General features: G+C 41.7%; 1 protein-coding gene across 30 annotated transcripts in view; it reads right to left on the bottom strand.

Moving 5' to 3' along the window:
- The window catches only part of EPB41L2 (erythrocyte membrane protein band 4.1 like 2), a 232,406-nt gene extending 220,467 nt beyond the window's left edge, over window positions 1–11,939 (bottom strand). For 7 of the 30 annotated variants that reach the window (XM_037740204.1, XM_017533260.2, XM_037740216.1 and 4 more), the window contains exon 1: window positions 11,778–11,939. The gene's annotated coding sequence lies outside the window, so the exon portion shown is untranslated. Of the gene's footprint in view, window positions 1–11,764 lie in introns of all 30 variants that reach the window. The other 23 variants (XM_037740214.1, XM_017533254.2, XM_017533257.2 and 20 more) reach the window with 6 other exon arrangements.
- Window positions 11,940–13,766: the final 1,827 nt, after the last annotated feature.

The following is a 13,766-nucleotide window of genomic DNA, read 5'->3' as shown; positions in this document are numbered from 1 at the left end:
CTTTACTGATATTGAGTTTAATGGCCAAGATCCAGAAACAGTTCTGGTTACAAGTCCATGGATAACTCTTGATTCCTTCGCAGTGGACAGACCCTGTTACACCTGATATTCTGACCCTTCCCATACACAGCTTTTGTCCACTTTATTAAGGAAAAAAAGTTTTCCTTTTTTTCCTTAAGAAAAAGTGAATTAAAGAAAATTTTCCAAGAAAGATGTTCATTTTGTAGCTTTTCTACCAGAGTATAAACATTTAGTAGCTTTTCTAACAGAGTCTAGAAACAATTAAACAGAGTACTGGGAGACAGTAAAAGATTATTACAATAAAAATAGGCCCCAAAAGTGAAGGCTGAATATGAACAATCGTCTAGCATATAACCACTGCCACATTTGCTTTTCAAATGCTTGTGGAGGCATTTGGCATCATTTTCCAATAATCCCATAGGAACTTTTACTTCCTTGTTTTTTCAGTAGTATTTCAAAATGTTGACACATTTATTGAACTATTTTTGGAAGACCGAGCTCTGTCTACCTTCAGGGTTCAAAATACAAATATATAAAAAAAGCTAATGCAAAAACATTGGCCCATCATAGTTCTTCCCACCCCACAATCCCAGTGCTCCCTCCCCTACCTAACAGCATCTGACATATTATATANGACATCCCTCTAGCTATAAAACTTGGCAGACTTCCTGAGTTCTCCAAGAAAACTTCAACTGGCAAAAGTGCACAACGTAGTGAGAACAACTCTGGACACAAGGGAACTTGGCCTTGCCTGAAGCTCCATTAGTAACTGCTCCAGGACTTTGAATAAGTTTAAACTCCACTTTTCTTACTTGCCAGATTTGTGGTACAAAATTGTTTTAAAAATCAAATGGAGGCCCGGCATGGTGGCACACGCCTGTAATCCCAGCACTTTCGGAGGCTAAGGCAGGCGGGTCACCTGAGGTCACGAGATCGAGACCAGCCTGGCAACATGGTGAAACCCCATCTCCACTAAAAATACAAAAAGTAGCTGGGCGTGGTGGCGGGCATCTGTAATCCCAGCTACTCAGGAGGATGAGGCAGGAGAACCGCTTGAACCAAGGAGGCAGAAGTTGCGGTAAGCCAAGATCGCGCCACTGCATTCCAGCCTGGCCGACAGAGCGAGACCCCGTCTCCAAGAAACAAAAACAAAAAAGAAGAAAGACTCAAATCATTTAACATACCAACATACTTTAGGGAAATGCTGTCCTTATCGATTGCCTGCAACATCTTCTACATTCATGAATAATAGATTTGAATTTATAAATCTCTAAAATCCACTGGGCAACTTAACCAACACTGATCACATAACAGGCAGTAGATCATCCTGACATTTCCTCAGACCTCCCAGTCACTACTGACCTACTACAGTATTCAGAACCTTCCTTTACGTTTTACCGTCCCCAAAACCCATACTCAAAAATCCCTAACATCTGTACCTTCATATTAAGGTAAATCCCTAATAATGTCCTACCTAGTAATGAAACTTTTCACCCTTACAGTATTTAACAGAACCTGCATATATTCAAAGCTTACTCTAATCCTCAAATCATATTCAAAGAATATTCTTTTTATTTATTTATTTGTTTATTTTTTAATAGAGATGAGGTTTCCCCATGTTGCCCAGGCTGGTCTTGAATTCCTGGGTTTAGGTGATCTGCCTGCCTTGGCCTCCCAAAGTGCTGGGCTCATAGGTGCGAGCCACTGCACCAGGTCCAAAAAATATTCAAGTATATGTGTGGCAACAATATGTCAATCTAAAGACAGACAAACCAAGATACTCAATATATCTCAACTAATGCTATCACTTCCAATACACAACAAAAACAAATTTGGTGAGTATGTACTGTTAAGTCTAGTTCAAATACATAATATTTCTAAGAGTTTATACTAAACTAATCCTTGAAAGACTACAGGAAAAAAAATATGATAAATTTACTAAACTTTTCCTAGGAAGTAGTTTCTTGACCAATAACATATCAGTCGTCCACTCCCAGCCACCCTAGATGTTCACTCAATCCCCTGACTTTTCCACCTCCCTCTATATAAATGAAGTTCAACCCAGCACCTGGCATGGAGAAACAAGTATAATTTTATTATGGCTGCAGTCCTTACCAAATGTAAGTACCACAGCAATCTTGTGAATTTTGTTTTTAATCAATTTAAATTCCAAAATTCAATTTGTTTAACATGAGCTAATTTCTGCTTCCTCTCAGAACCATACTAAAATGACAGTAAGGAAAGTTTTCTTACTAGGAAAAAATTTACAAAAGCAAAGCAAAAAAAAAAAAAAAAAAAAAAAAAAAAAAAAAAAAAAAAAAAAAAAAAAAAAAACAGTAGGAGGGGTCAGGCCAGCAAATATGTCAACAAAATTTTAGAAGATGGAAAGCAGATGTACAAAGTAACTGACTTAGCAGAGCAGAGGAAGCAGAAAACTGTGTTCCTGTGTTGGTGGGGGCCTACAAGAAACAAGTTGATTGTTCGAAAAGCCCTAAGAGCCTGAGAAATTGGAGGTTCCAGGTACCTCGAGGACTGAGGTGAGAGAAAAGCATCCTTCAAATGGCTTCAAAAGGCGCCTTCAAAATTTGGAGGGAAGGTAATCACTAACAGAATTCTATATACAACCAAACCATAAAAGCAACCAAACAGAGTGGAGAAAGACATTTTAAGACATGCAAGCCTCAAGAAATTCACCTCCCATTTACACTTTCTTGGGCAGCTACTAGAAGTCTTCATTAAGGAAATTAGGATTTGGCCTATACTGATGTTGACTTTGGTGGGGCGGACGGAGTCTTGCTTTGTCGCCCAGGCTGGAGTGCAGAGGCGCGATCTTGGCTAACCACAACCCTGCCTCCCGGCTGTCTCAGCCTCCCGATCAGCTGGGACTACAGGCAGGCACTACCACACCCAGCTGAATTTTGTATTTATAGTAGAGATGAGGTTTTGCCATGTTGGCCAGGCTGGTCTCAAACTCCTGACCTCAGGTGATCCACCCCTGCCCCTTGGCCTCCCAAAGTGCTGGTATTATGGGGGTAAGCCACCATACCCAGCCACTAAACTTTTAACAAATAATAAAGCATAAAATATTCTGTCACTTAAAAGAATCAAGAAACAAGAAAATCATGTTATTTAGAGACAAAACACCAGAATACAAAACCAAAACTATTGAAAGTAGTTGCCTCAGGGGAGCAGAAATCTGTCAAGGAGGGAGCTAGGGCACTAGTCTGCTGCTTTTCTTCATAATCCCCTAAGTACTACCTGACTTTCTACATCATGTGACGCACCTGGGGAATGCCATTTGCACTTTAAATGAAAGCAAAAAGTGCAAAACCACAGGAAAGGCAGAAAGTAAAGGTGGGGGGAGAGCCACATTTTATTCTGATGTGTTTTATCCTTTGATATATTTTTCTAATATTGAAAAATCAGACTAGAAACATTTAGAGTAAAGTTTCTAACAAGATGAAGGGTATTCCCTGCTCCCGCATTAGTCAAGAATCACATAACTAAAAGTAGTATTCAGGTCTGCTTCATAATCATACCTTTACACAAAAAACTAGATGGTAGAACCCAGTAAGGAAAGCAAGCCTGTCTTTTTACAAAAGTTAGATACTGCAGATAACAATGAATTCCAAAAAACTTCAACTTCTACCGAGTAATAACATCAAACAATTAAAAGCAGTAACTGGACCTCACAGAAAAAAACAAGGACTTTAGCCATACACAAGTTGGGTGCCCTGGAGCCTAAGGCCTCAATTTCTCATACGTAAAAAGAGCACACTAACTACTCCAAGATGGTGCTGCAGAAAAGGAGCAGGGATATTAGCGTATGTAAAGTACCAACTACAGCACCTGGTTATAGTTGGTGCTGCAAGACCATTGGCTTCCTTATTTTTTTTTTACATGTTTATTGATTGCCAATGCTTCTGGCCTTACAGGATTATTTAAAATGGAACCTAGAACAAAGCTAGAACTGAGCATAAAATGATGTATCAGGGACAGGTTAAACAAAGCAGCTGACCCATGAGAGCACCAGAACCAACAGAACCAGTGGGCCCAATGGGCCCCGCGCTGCACCATCACCAAATTTTTAGCCTAAAATATATTTATATGAAATCTGATTTCTTAAAATAGGCAACTAACTTAAAGTTAAAAGACTATATTGGTGTGCAGGTCTGTTTCACACCAAGATTTATAAAGGTTACATTTTAATGCCATATGCAGAGATTTAAACATTATCAATAAAAATTCTGCTCACTAACAGGGTTCTTTCAGCAAGTTTACTGCGCTAATAGAAGAAATTATAGTATAGCATATGCACACAATTTTACATTTATAATCAGTTACCTCTGGCAACATAACAAAAAAGACTACATTATCCCTGTATTATTGAAGCTAGATCCCAACTGCTTTGCTCTTTTGTTACCAAAAAGAATGAAGTTAAGACAGAGTTTCTAAAAGCTCAAACATTCTAGATACTGGACTGAAATTGTTAAAAAGTGGTTTTAACTTGTGATCACAATAGGAAATTACAGTTTCATATCAAAGACTGTACTTCCACACAGATAATTATTCCTGACCACTGCAAAAAATCTGCTTACCACATATTCACCAGCAACCAACCCACTAGGTCTTTTCTTAACCTAACAGTTTTTACAGATGCCAGGCACCCTGTGAAGCATTTTATAAGCATTAGCTCATTTAATCCTCATGTAACTCTGAGGTAGGTATGATTTTTAACCCCTTACTACAGGAAATGAGACTTTGAGAAATAATTTGCCCAAGGTCACAATGGCATATGTGGCAGTCTAACCAGCATCAAATAGTGTGGACATGCTACTGATCCCTTCTAATCAATATTTCCATCAAAGAAATTTGTGAGGAAATAAACACACATTCACTAAGCTCACAGGTAAGAATATGAGTGGCCAGAATTATATCAGAATTCAGTTTAACCTTGACAACTAGGTAAAAGGAGATCAACTAAATGAATTCAACTGAATGGAAAGAAGTACAATGGGGGATAGGGGAGAATCAATGATGAAAAGTACAATATGGCGAAAAAAATTTTTAAAAAAAGAGAAAAAGAAAAGAATACCCTTAAAACTTCCATCTTTTAATCTCAGAAATAAGAACTGAAATATCAGTTCTCAACCTTTTCTGTTTCCCAAAACCCTTTCAAAAACCTTCCGAAGTCTCTCTCTCTCTCAACCTGTCTCTCCCAGCCACTTATACACACACACACACACACACACACACACACACACAGATGCTACACACACATACACAGATGTTGCACACATATACACACACACAGATGCTGCACACACACACACACACACACATACAGAAGTGCATGCACGTGGAAGCACAATACCTGACTTACAGTCTCAGGCAGTATACGCACCCTGGAGGCCCAAGAACCCCACTCTCCACCCCAGATCAGGGGTCTGAACTAAATAACCTTCAAGCTCCCTTCTGGCCCATAAGGTAAATGAATCTAAGGTGAAAAACAAGTAGCTTCTGAACAAAAAGAGATAGAAATAAAGAATTATGGCAGAGTGTATACCACATTTCTATTTTATGTCTTCAAGCTACTGGGATATGTACATATATTGGTCGAATGTAGGAAACTGTAAAAAATATGAGCAAATTCAGCACTGTTGTTATGATGGCCCAGCCCTGAAACTCATCAGCAGGTCTGGAAACTTGAATACAAGGGCTTGGAAAACGGGACTTCAGAGCTGGTAATCAGAACTATATGACAAACTTTTAAATCACAATTATCCTGCAAAAAGGCAACTAAAGGGTAACGTAAGTGTTTAAGTATTTGAAAATTCTTTCATGAAGATTGATGGTGAGACCATAAGAGCAAAGCAACAAGAAACTGGCCTCTTCACAAAGATTTGGTTTAAATAGCATGAACTACCCCACCTGACCTAGGCAATAAGGTCCTATAAATGAACAGTGACAAAAACACTGTGGGAGCCTTTCCATGCCCTCCAGTTCCTAACCCGGAAAGAACTAAAATTATCCCCATGATACTGGATTAGTTATATACGCAAAAGTTCAACTTGTCTATCTAAAGCAAAATCTTACTTAAGATACAGCTCGGATCTCAGAAAAGATTGTTCTTATCCTTCAATTTATTCCAGATTATTTGCAAGACAATCTATGTACTTTTTGACTTTATGGCTCTACAATGTTAGAGTGAAAATATGCAAAATTCAGAAAGGTATCTGTGAAGTGAAAATATGTTTCCATTTTAAAGATAACTGAGAATATGAAATTAGCTCCACTTCAGTCTTCGAAGAAAAAAAATCCAGAAGCAGTATGAATGCACTCATAGATCACATGAAATCTATACCAATGCCAAGGAGCAAGAGACATCACTTTAAAATAAGAAAATTCAGAGAGCCTCTGAAATTCTAATTAAAATTAATACTACCCCAACACCACAGACATAGATTATCTACTCTCCTAGACATAAAAAACATGAATCTAAGAAACTTACAACACAGATCCCAAGCCAAACAGAATAAACAATACCAGTGGTTAGAAAAGCAAATCCTCTAAATAAAATATTACCTACACAATGTTTCTACATGAAATATCACCCATTTCTACATCAACTCTATCAAAGAATCTTCACTAAAGATTCTTCACCTCCAATATATTGTTTCAATGAATTAATCATCAAATATTTATTAAATACAACGTGTAGATATTTCACATCACAAACACATATAATATTCCCTCTCTCATATGAAATACACACACAGACACACGCTTTATAGAAAAGGCTACCAAAAACTGTTTTTTTTAATTATACTTTAAGTTCTGGAGTACATGTGCAGAATGTGCAGTTAGGTATACATATGCCATGATGGTTTGCTGTATCCATCACCTTGTCATCTACATTAGGTATTTCTCCTAATGCTATCCCTCCCCTAGGCCCCCATACCCTGCTATCCCTCCCCTAGGCCCCCACCCCCTCCTATACCTCCCCTAGCCCCCATCACCTAAGAGGCCCCAGTGTGTGATGTTCCCCTGTGTCCATGTGTTCTCATTGCTCAACACCCAATTATGAGTGAGAACATAGTGTTTGGTTTTCTGTTCTTGTGTCAGTTTGCTGAGAAAGAAGGTTTCCAGCTTCATCCATGTCCCTGCAAAGGACATGAACTTATCCTTTTTTATGGCTGCATAATATTCGATGGTGTATATGTGCCACATTTTCTTTAACCAGTCTATCACTGATGGGCATTTGGGTTGGTTCCAACTCCTTGCTATTGTGAACAGTGCCACAGTAAACATACATGTGCATGTGTCTTTATAATACAATGTCTTTATAATACATGTTTATATGTAGTAAACATACATGTGCATGTGTCTTTATAATACTGGCCCAGTAATGGGATTGCTGGGTCAAATGGTATTTCTATTTCTAGATCCTTGAGGAATCACCACACTGTCTTCCACAATGGCTGAACTAATTTACACTCCCACCAACAGTGTAAAAGTGTTCCTATTTCTCCACATCCTCTCCAGCATCCATTGTCTCCTGATTTTTTAATGAGCACCATTCTAACTGGCGTGAGATGGTATCTCAATGTGGTTTTGATTTGCATTTCTCTAATGACCAGTGATGATGAGCTTTTTTTCATATAAAAGCTACCAAAAACTATTAGCTATAACTATGTATCAGCTGGGCGTGGTGGCTCATGCCTGTAATCCCAACATTTTGGGAGGCTGAGGCAGGCAGATCACTTGAGGTCAGTAGTTCAAGACCAGCCTGGTCAACATGGTGAAACCCCATCTCTACTAAAAATACAAAAATTAGCCAGGAATGGTGGCACACACCTGTAATCCCAGCTACTTGGGAGGCTGAAGCATGAGAATCACTTGAACCTGGAGACTGAGGCTGGAGTAAGCTGAGATCACGCCACTACACTCCAGCCTGGGTGACAGAGTGAAACTGTGTCTCAAAAACAAAAACGAAAAAACAAACAACAACAAAGAACTATAAATCATTTCTAGATGACTAAGATGATTTCTTTTTTTCCTTCTTGGCTTACCTACAATTTGTAAATAACTCTAATATTAATCGCTAACTTGGAGGCCATTTCCCTACAGTTAATGATACCAGGCATTGACTCCATTTTAGATTTTAGTTTAGGGCACTGTCCACAGAGAGAAATGATATAAATCTTATAATACCAAGTTGTTGGTTTATGCCAAAACATGGCATCCCAAAGGATGCTCTGTCTAGAATCAGTGACAAAATCACATACAAATCTTCTATTTGCTCAGACATTCCAAAGAGATTAGAACTGTTTGCATGTTGAGAGGAAGAGACTAGGGCTAAGAGTGGATCTGCTGACTCCTAACGGTTCAGCCCTGAGATTCCAAGATTCTATAAAAGAGCAGTAAATTAGGGTTTGGCTACTATTTGCTGACTACAAAAGCCAGCATAAACATTTACTTGAGGCTTTGAAATCTGTAAGGGTACCCAGTGGTTAGGTACAGTAATTCTGAATCTGAAGAAAACAAACAGGCCCACTGGAAATGTTTCTAAATAAAGGTGGGATGGAGGAGGCAGGCACATTTCTTTTGTTTTCTCCAAGTAAACAATACAGATTTTAGAAATGCAAAATGTGACTCAGCGGTATTGATCCCTATAAACTGTTCATTTGCCTTATAAAACTACTAGCAATTCATACTTAAAAAAAAATAAGTCCACACAGTTTTTAAACAGACTACTTCAGTTCAAAAAAGAAAGAAAAAGGCCCATGCCTTCAACAGAAACAGAAACAAAAGCAAACCTTCAAAAATATTTAGCATTCTGCTGCATAAAACATAAACCCTACATTCCTAAATGAAATGGCAAAGATACAACCTTTGTAGTTCACTAACCACAGTAATATGAGAGGGGTGTTTCAGGGCAGAATCTGATGTTAAACATAACTGTCCAATATTACTAATTACAGAGAAATTGTACCAATAAATATTTTGGTTGTGGACTGCTTTGTCATCTTTGTGAGTATTTTTAGTTGAAAGCAAGTTGTTGGGTAGTACACGTGGACGTGGTTCTGATTTTTAAATACCTATTTTTACATTCTGGTCACTGGTTAGGTTTTCTAAACTCAATTCCTTAGAACTAGTAATTTGGAAAGGGTAAGCCACAAGAATGTTACATTAAGAAGCCAAGGATCTAACTAGCTCACAACTCAGATCAGCACAAAGCTCATTTGGAAATCTCCAAGTGTTCGCATATCTAATGATGGACCCGGGCAGTCACTAAGTCTTTAAGAACACGTATGACAGTGAGCAAATTGTCCTAAAGCTATTACCTGAAATACAGCAAGAGCTATCTGAATTTCCTTCTTTTATATTTAGATAGTTATTTTTTGGTGGCCTCTCTTCAGATTCATCTTCTAAATCAAATTTGCTTCTTTCTACTTGGACTTAAATTTCAGATTTGAAATATACATACCCAGTTGCTACAAAATGCTCCCTGGCGGTTTATGTTTTTTACACAAGTTAGGAAAAATTTTACTGAAATTCTAGCTTTGTTAAATGATTTTTTAAATCACTTTTCATCTTTAACAGTCACCATCCAATTTAGATATCAAGAGTTTGAGGGACATGGCTCAATTCATCCACAAATTTTCTTTCGAAGGTTTTTGCAAACAGTGCTCTTAACTACTTGGACTAGGGGTAAAAGATTAAAGAACTGTTATGACTAGGTCTTTCTTACAGAGGGATGTTTCAAAAGGAAAGAAACCGTCCCTTCCCGTTACTCTAAATGAGCAGCCTCTTGTTCTCAGCAGTCTGTCTGCACACAAGACCACTACTGACTTCAGTGGGAATTCTGCCCAAGAAGTAAGGAAGACAGGATAGGATTAAATTAGCGCTAAATCCACACCATTGTTCCAAGCCATTACCACTTGCACAGTTCTCCAATAACCTGCAAAGAATAGATATCTGAAGTATGATGGTGGTTCTTACATTGAATTATAAGAATGATCACTCGAGCTCTGACAGGCGACACAGCATAGCTCTTTAAAAGTTGTGTCAAACTCACAGCCTGATGGATGTACCCAGTTGGCCCTTATCACAATTCAAGATTGCATTGCAATGCAGCCCCCATCAGTGGCTGCAACAGCCATACAGCGATTTCTCACAGCAATGATCCTGCAAAGGGAAACTGAATAGGATTAAGCACTATCCGTTCCCCACTAAAGCCTGTTCAAAGCTTGAGAATTCTAAATCCTAGCCCTGCAGCATAGAAATTGACTCAGTTTCCCGCAAGTGCTAAGCCCGAAGTGAAATGTGACAGAACACCAACTAAAATGCTAATTCTCAACAGTGTTATAAATAGAAACCACAGAAATAATGTATTCTGTTGAAAAAAAGAATAAAAACGGGGGTGGGGGAGGGAATAAAGAAAAGACTGAAGAAATGAGGGGAAAACTGCGCAAGTCGTTTTTTGAAAAAAAAGCTTAAATAACACTAACAAGAGGAACAAAACGCCTGGCACACACATGCCATTTCAGATGCAAGAAGTTCAAGAAACCCGGGAAAGATGTGATTCAGAAAAGTGAAAATATACCCACAGCTCCTCTAGGTTCCACCTTCCCTCCCACCCATCCAGGGATCTTAAAATTCGGGGCAGGTGTGGTGTTGATGGAGCAATTCAATGAAAGGCGACCCGGGTCAGTAGGGAGGGCGCCACACGCAGACCCCTCCCCAAAATAATAGACTCTAGGCAGGAGCTCTTCTCGCCAAACCTCATTTTATTTATAAAATAAAATAAAACAAACTTGACCTAGGGGAAGGTGAGCGATCTGGAGAAGCATAACTGACATCCCACCACAGCCGTCCAGGCTGCTTGGGGCAGCGTCTGCGCCTGGGGATGGGGTCCCCAGACGCCGACTCCAACCCTGCCCGCTCCTTTAGGTTCTCTTCCTGGTGCTTCCCCGCTGCTCACCTAAAAATGCTCCCAACCCTCGGCCCCCAGCGCAGGAGGAGAGAAAAACAAGCCATCTGTGGTGAGATGGCCTGGGTGCGGGAATTGTAAGGATCCGAGCACGAAACACGCATCCCTCTCGGCAGCTCCCAGACGGCACAGGCGGCAGCCGGGGCGCGGGCGCAAGCTGACGCCGGGCCGACCCGCACCGCGCGTGGGGCTGGCGCGCAGCCCTCGCCCGGCTTCCCGCAGTCCCCACGCGCGCGGCCGGCCCGCGCTTCCCCTTCCAAAACCTTCCTCCTGAAGGGCGACGCCGCGGCTGAGCCTCCCAGGGGGGGATGAAGCCGGATTTCTCCCGCTGCTGCTCCACGGGGCCCGGACGCGTGAGCTGAGCCCACGGCACCCCGGCGGGGACGACGTCCACCCGGTGCCCTCGCCTCTCCAGGCTCCTCCGGGACGCGGCCCCTGCCCCCCGGAAAAGGGAGGAGGGGAACCTAGGGGAGCAGCGAAGCCGGGATCCGGCCCGGAGCAACAGGACCCGGACCCCGGGGCAGGAATCCGGTAGAGCAGAGACCGAGAGGGAAAGGAAAGAGGGAGCCGCAGAAAATCCCAAAGCCGGGCCCCCTCTCCCCACCCCCCATCCCGGTGGGACCGTCCCGCCACCGCTTCCTGCCCGGGATCAGCTTCCCAGCCGCAGCCAGAGGAAAAATCTGAGCCGCCCCTGCAGCCCCACTCGGACAAGTCGCCTGGCCCGTGCAGTCCCACACGCCTCCTTACCCCGACGCCGCACCTCTGGAGGTCGCTCGCCGCGGGGACCCGTCCCTCTTCGGTCCCTGCCGCGGGCAGCCGCACTGGCCTCCTCCCTCTGCTAGGTTTCAAATTGAAATTCCCTGGCTGGGGCCGTCAGAGGACTCCGAGCACCGGCCCCGCCCCCTCGCGGCGGAAGCCCCTCCCGCGCCCCCGCCGGACGCGCCCCCGGCGCGGAAACCCCCGCGGACGGCCCCGCCCCCGACGCCCAGGCCCCGCCCCCGCGCAAGCTGGGGACCTTTCCCGCGGGATTCGCCGAGCGCGGCCGCAAGGACCCGGAGGTGGAGGAGGTCTTTCGCCTTCAGGGCCGCCCGGATGAGGACCGCTAATGCCCCTGGGCAAGGCGTCCTCGACTGTGATTCCCGGCCTTAAAAGTCCTCTCAACTTTAAAAGTTATTTATTCAAAGTGCATTCGCTGACTAAACCTTCACTGAGCGCCTTCCTAGAGGTAGACCGTGGAGCAGAGCCTGGAGATGCAGAATAAGGAAAACTGGGTCTCCCTCACTCTAGAGTGGAAAAAGTGCTTTCACAGAAAGGGCATTGAAAAGGAACCATTTATTCTTCCTGTGGGAGGGACAGGAGGGGTTGGGGAAACCCCGCGGAGGAAAGGCCTCGCAAGAGTGAGTAGGATTTCTCCCGGCAGAGGCCTGGGAACCTGGATTGCAGAGCATGACTACTGCTGAAGAAGAGTATGGAAAAAACCTGGTTTGGGGCCAAATTATGGAAAGCCACAAGCATGCACACACACACACACACACACACACACACACACGCGCGCGCGCGCGCGCGCGCTACCCTTCTGGTTCTTTTCTTTTGTACAATGAAGTTAATATGTTTCAGATTCAATATATTTCATCTTTTCTGAAGGTTTGCACGTCAAGCTGGTATCAACGTGTCCAGCTCACTGCCTCCAGCATCTCTCACTTGCAACTCTTGTCCTTTATACTCACTCATTCCACCTTTATTGAGGCCTTTAGTGATTCCATCACAGCCAAAGTCAAGTCTCCCTTTCTTTCCTAAACAGCAGCTTTTCCAAAATTAACTATGTCAGCTGAAACCTCACTAACAATACCTTCCAGTTAACAAAATACATTCACATATTTTATCATCGTTTGATCCTCTCAATTACCCTACGAAAAAGGAAGGCACATATTAGCTCCATTACATCAAAGAGAAAAGAGTTGGAAAGATTAATTATTTGCCAAGGTCCCCTAGTAAATAATGCAAATAATGATAGTTAAGGTTGATTGTGTGCTTTATATGCTAGGCATTGTTCTAAGTCCCTTATATGTATTAATTTACTTAATCACAATCCCATATGCTAAGTCTACAAGTTAAATTTTATAAGGTGTGCTAAAACAGAGCAGAAGCCTGATTAAACAGCAACTCTGGTAAAGAAGACCTGGGAATTTTATGAGAAAATACTATTATTTTCTCATAAGAAATATGCAGCAGTTTACAATGAGAACTAATGAAACAAACTTCGGGATCTCTCATTTTCACAAGCCTTGAAACTAACTTTATAATTTTGTATTTCATTTTATATTTTTTAAAGTCATATAAGCTTTTAGGTCCCTAAAACATTGATCCAATTCTGATAGAGCCCCTTTAAAATGCTAGTGCAAAGTAACATAAATATAGAAATAATTAATAAAATGTAATGCCCTTCTCATAAGAAAGGATATGCCTACTATACTCTCTGTTGAACTACGTGAATCACTGCTATATGCCACCGTTTAAGAAGAAATTTTTCCCTCCGAAAGACAATATTGATAAGCTAAATTATATCCATAAATGGCTGACCTTGAAAGTGTGGGAACCAGCAAGATCTAGCCTAAAAAAATAATTAAAGGTGATAAAAAGATTGCCAAATGTCTAAAGGCTACTGTGTGGTAGAAGAATTGGATTCTGTTTTTGGACACAGCCTTACATAGCCCTAGCATTTTAATGGAATGGAACAGATTCAGTGAGG

The sequence above is a fragment of the Cebus imitator genome, unplaced genomic scaffold, assembly GCF_001604975.1.
Source record: "Cebus imitator isolate Cc_AM_T3 unplaced genomic scaffold, Cebus_imitator-1.0 Scaffold81, whole genome shotgun sequence".
Lineage (NCBI taxonomy): Eukaryota > Metazoa > Chordata > Mammalia > Primates > Cebidae > Cebus > Cebus imitator.
This window is presented reverse-complemented; position numbering and strand designations above follow the sequence as displayed.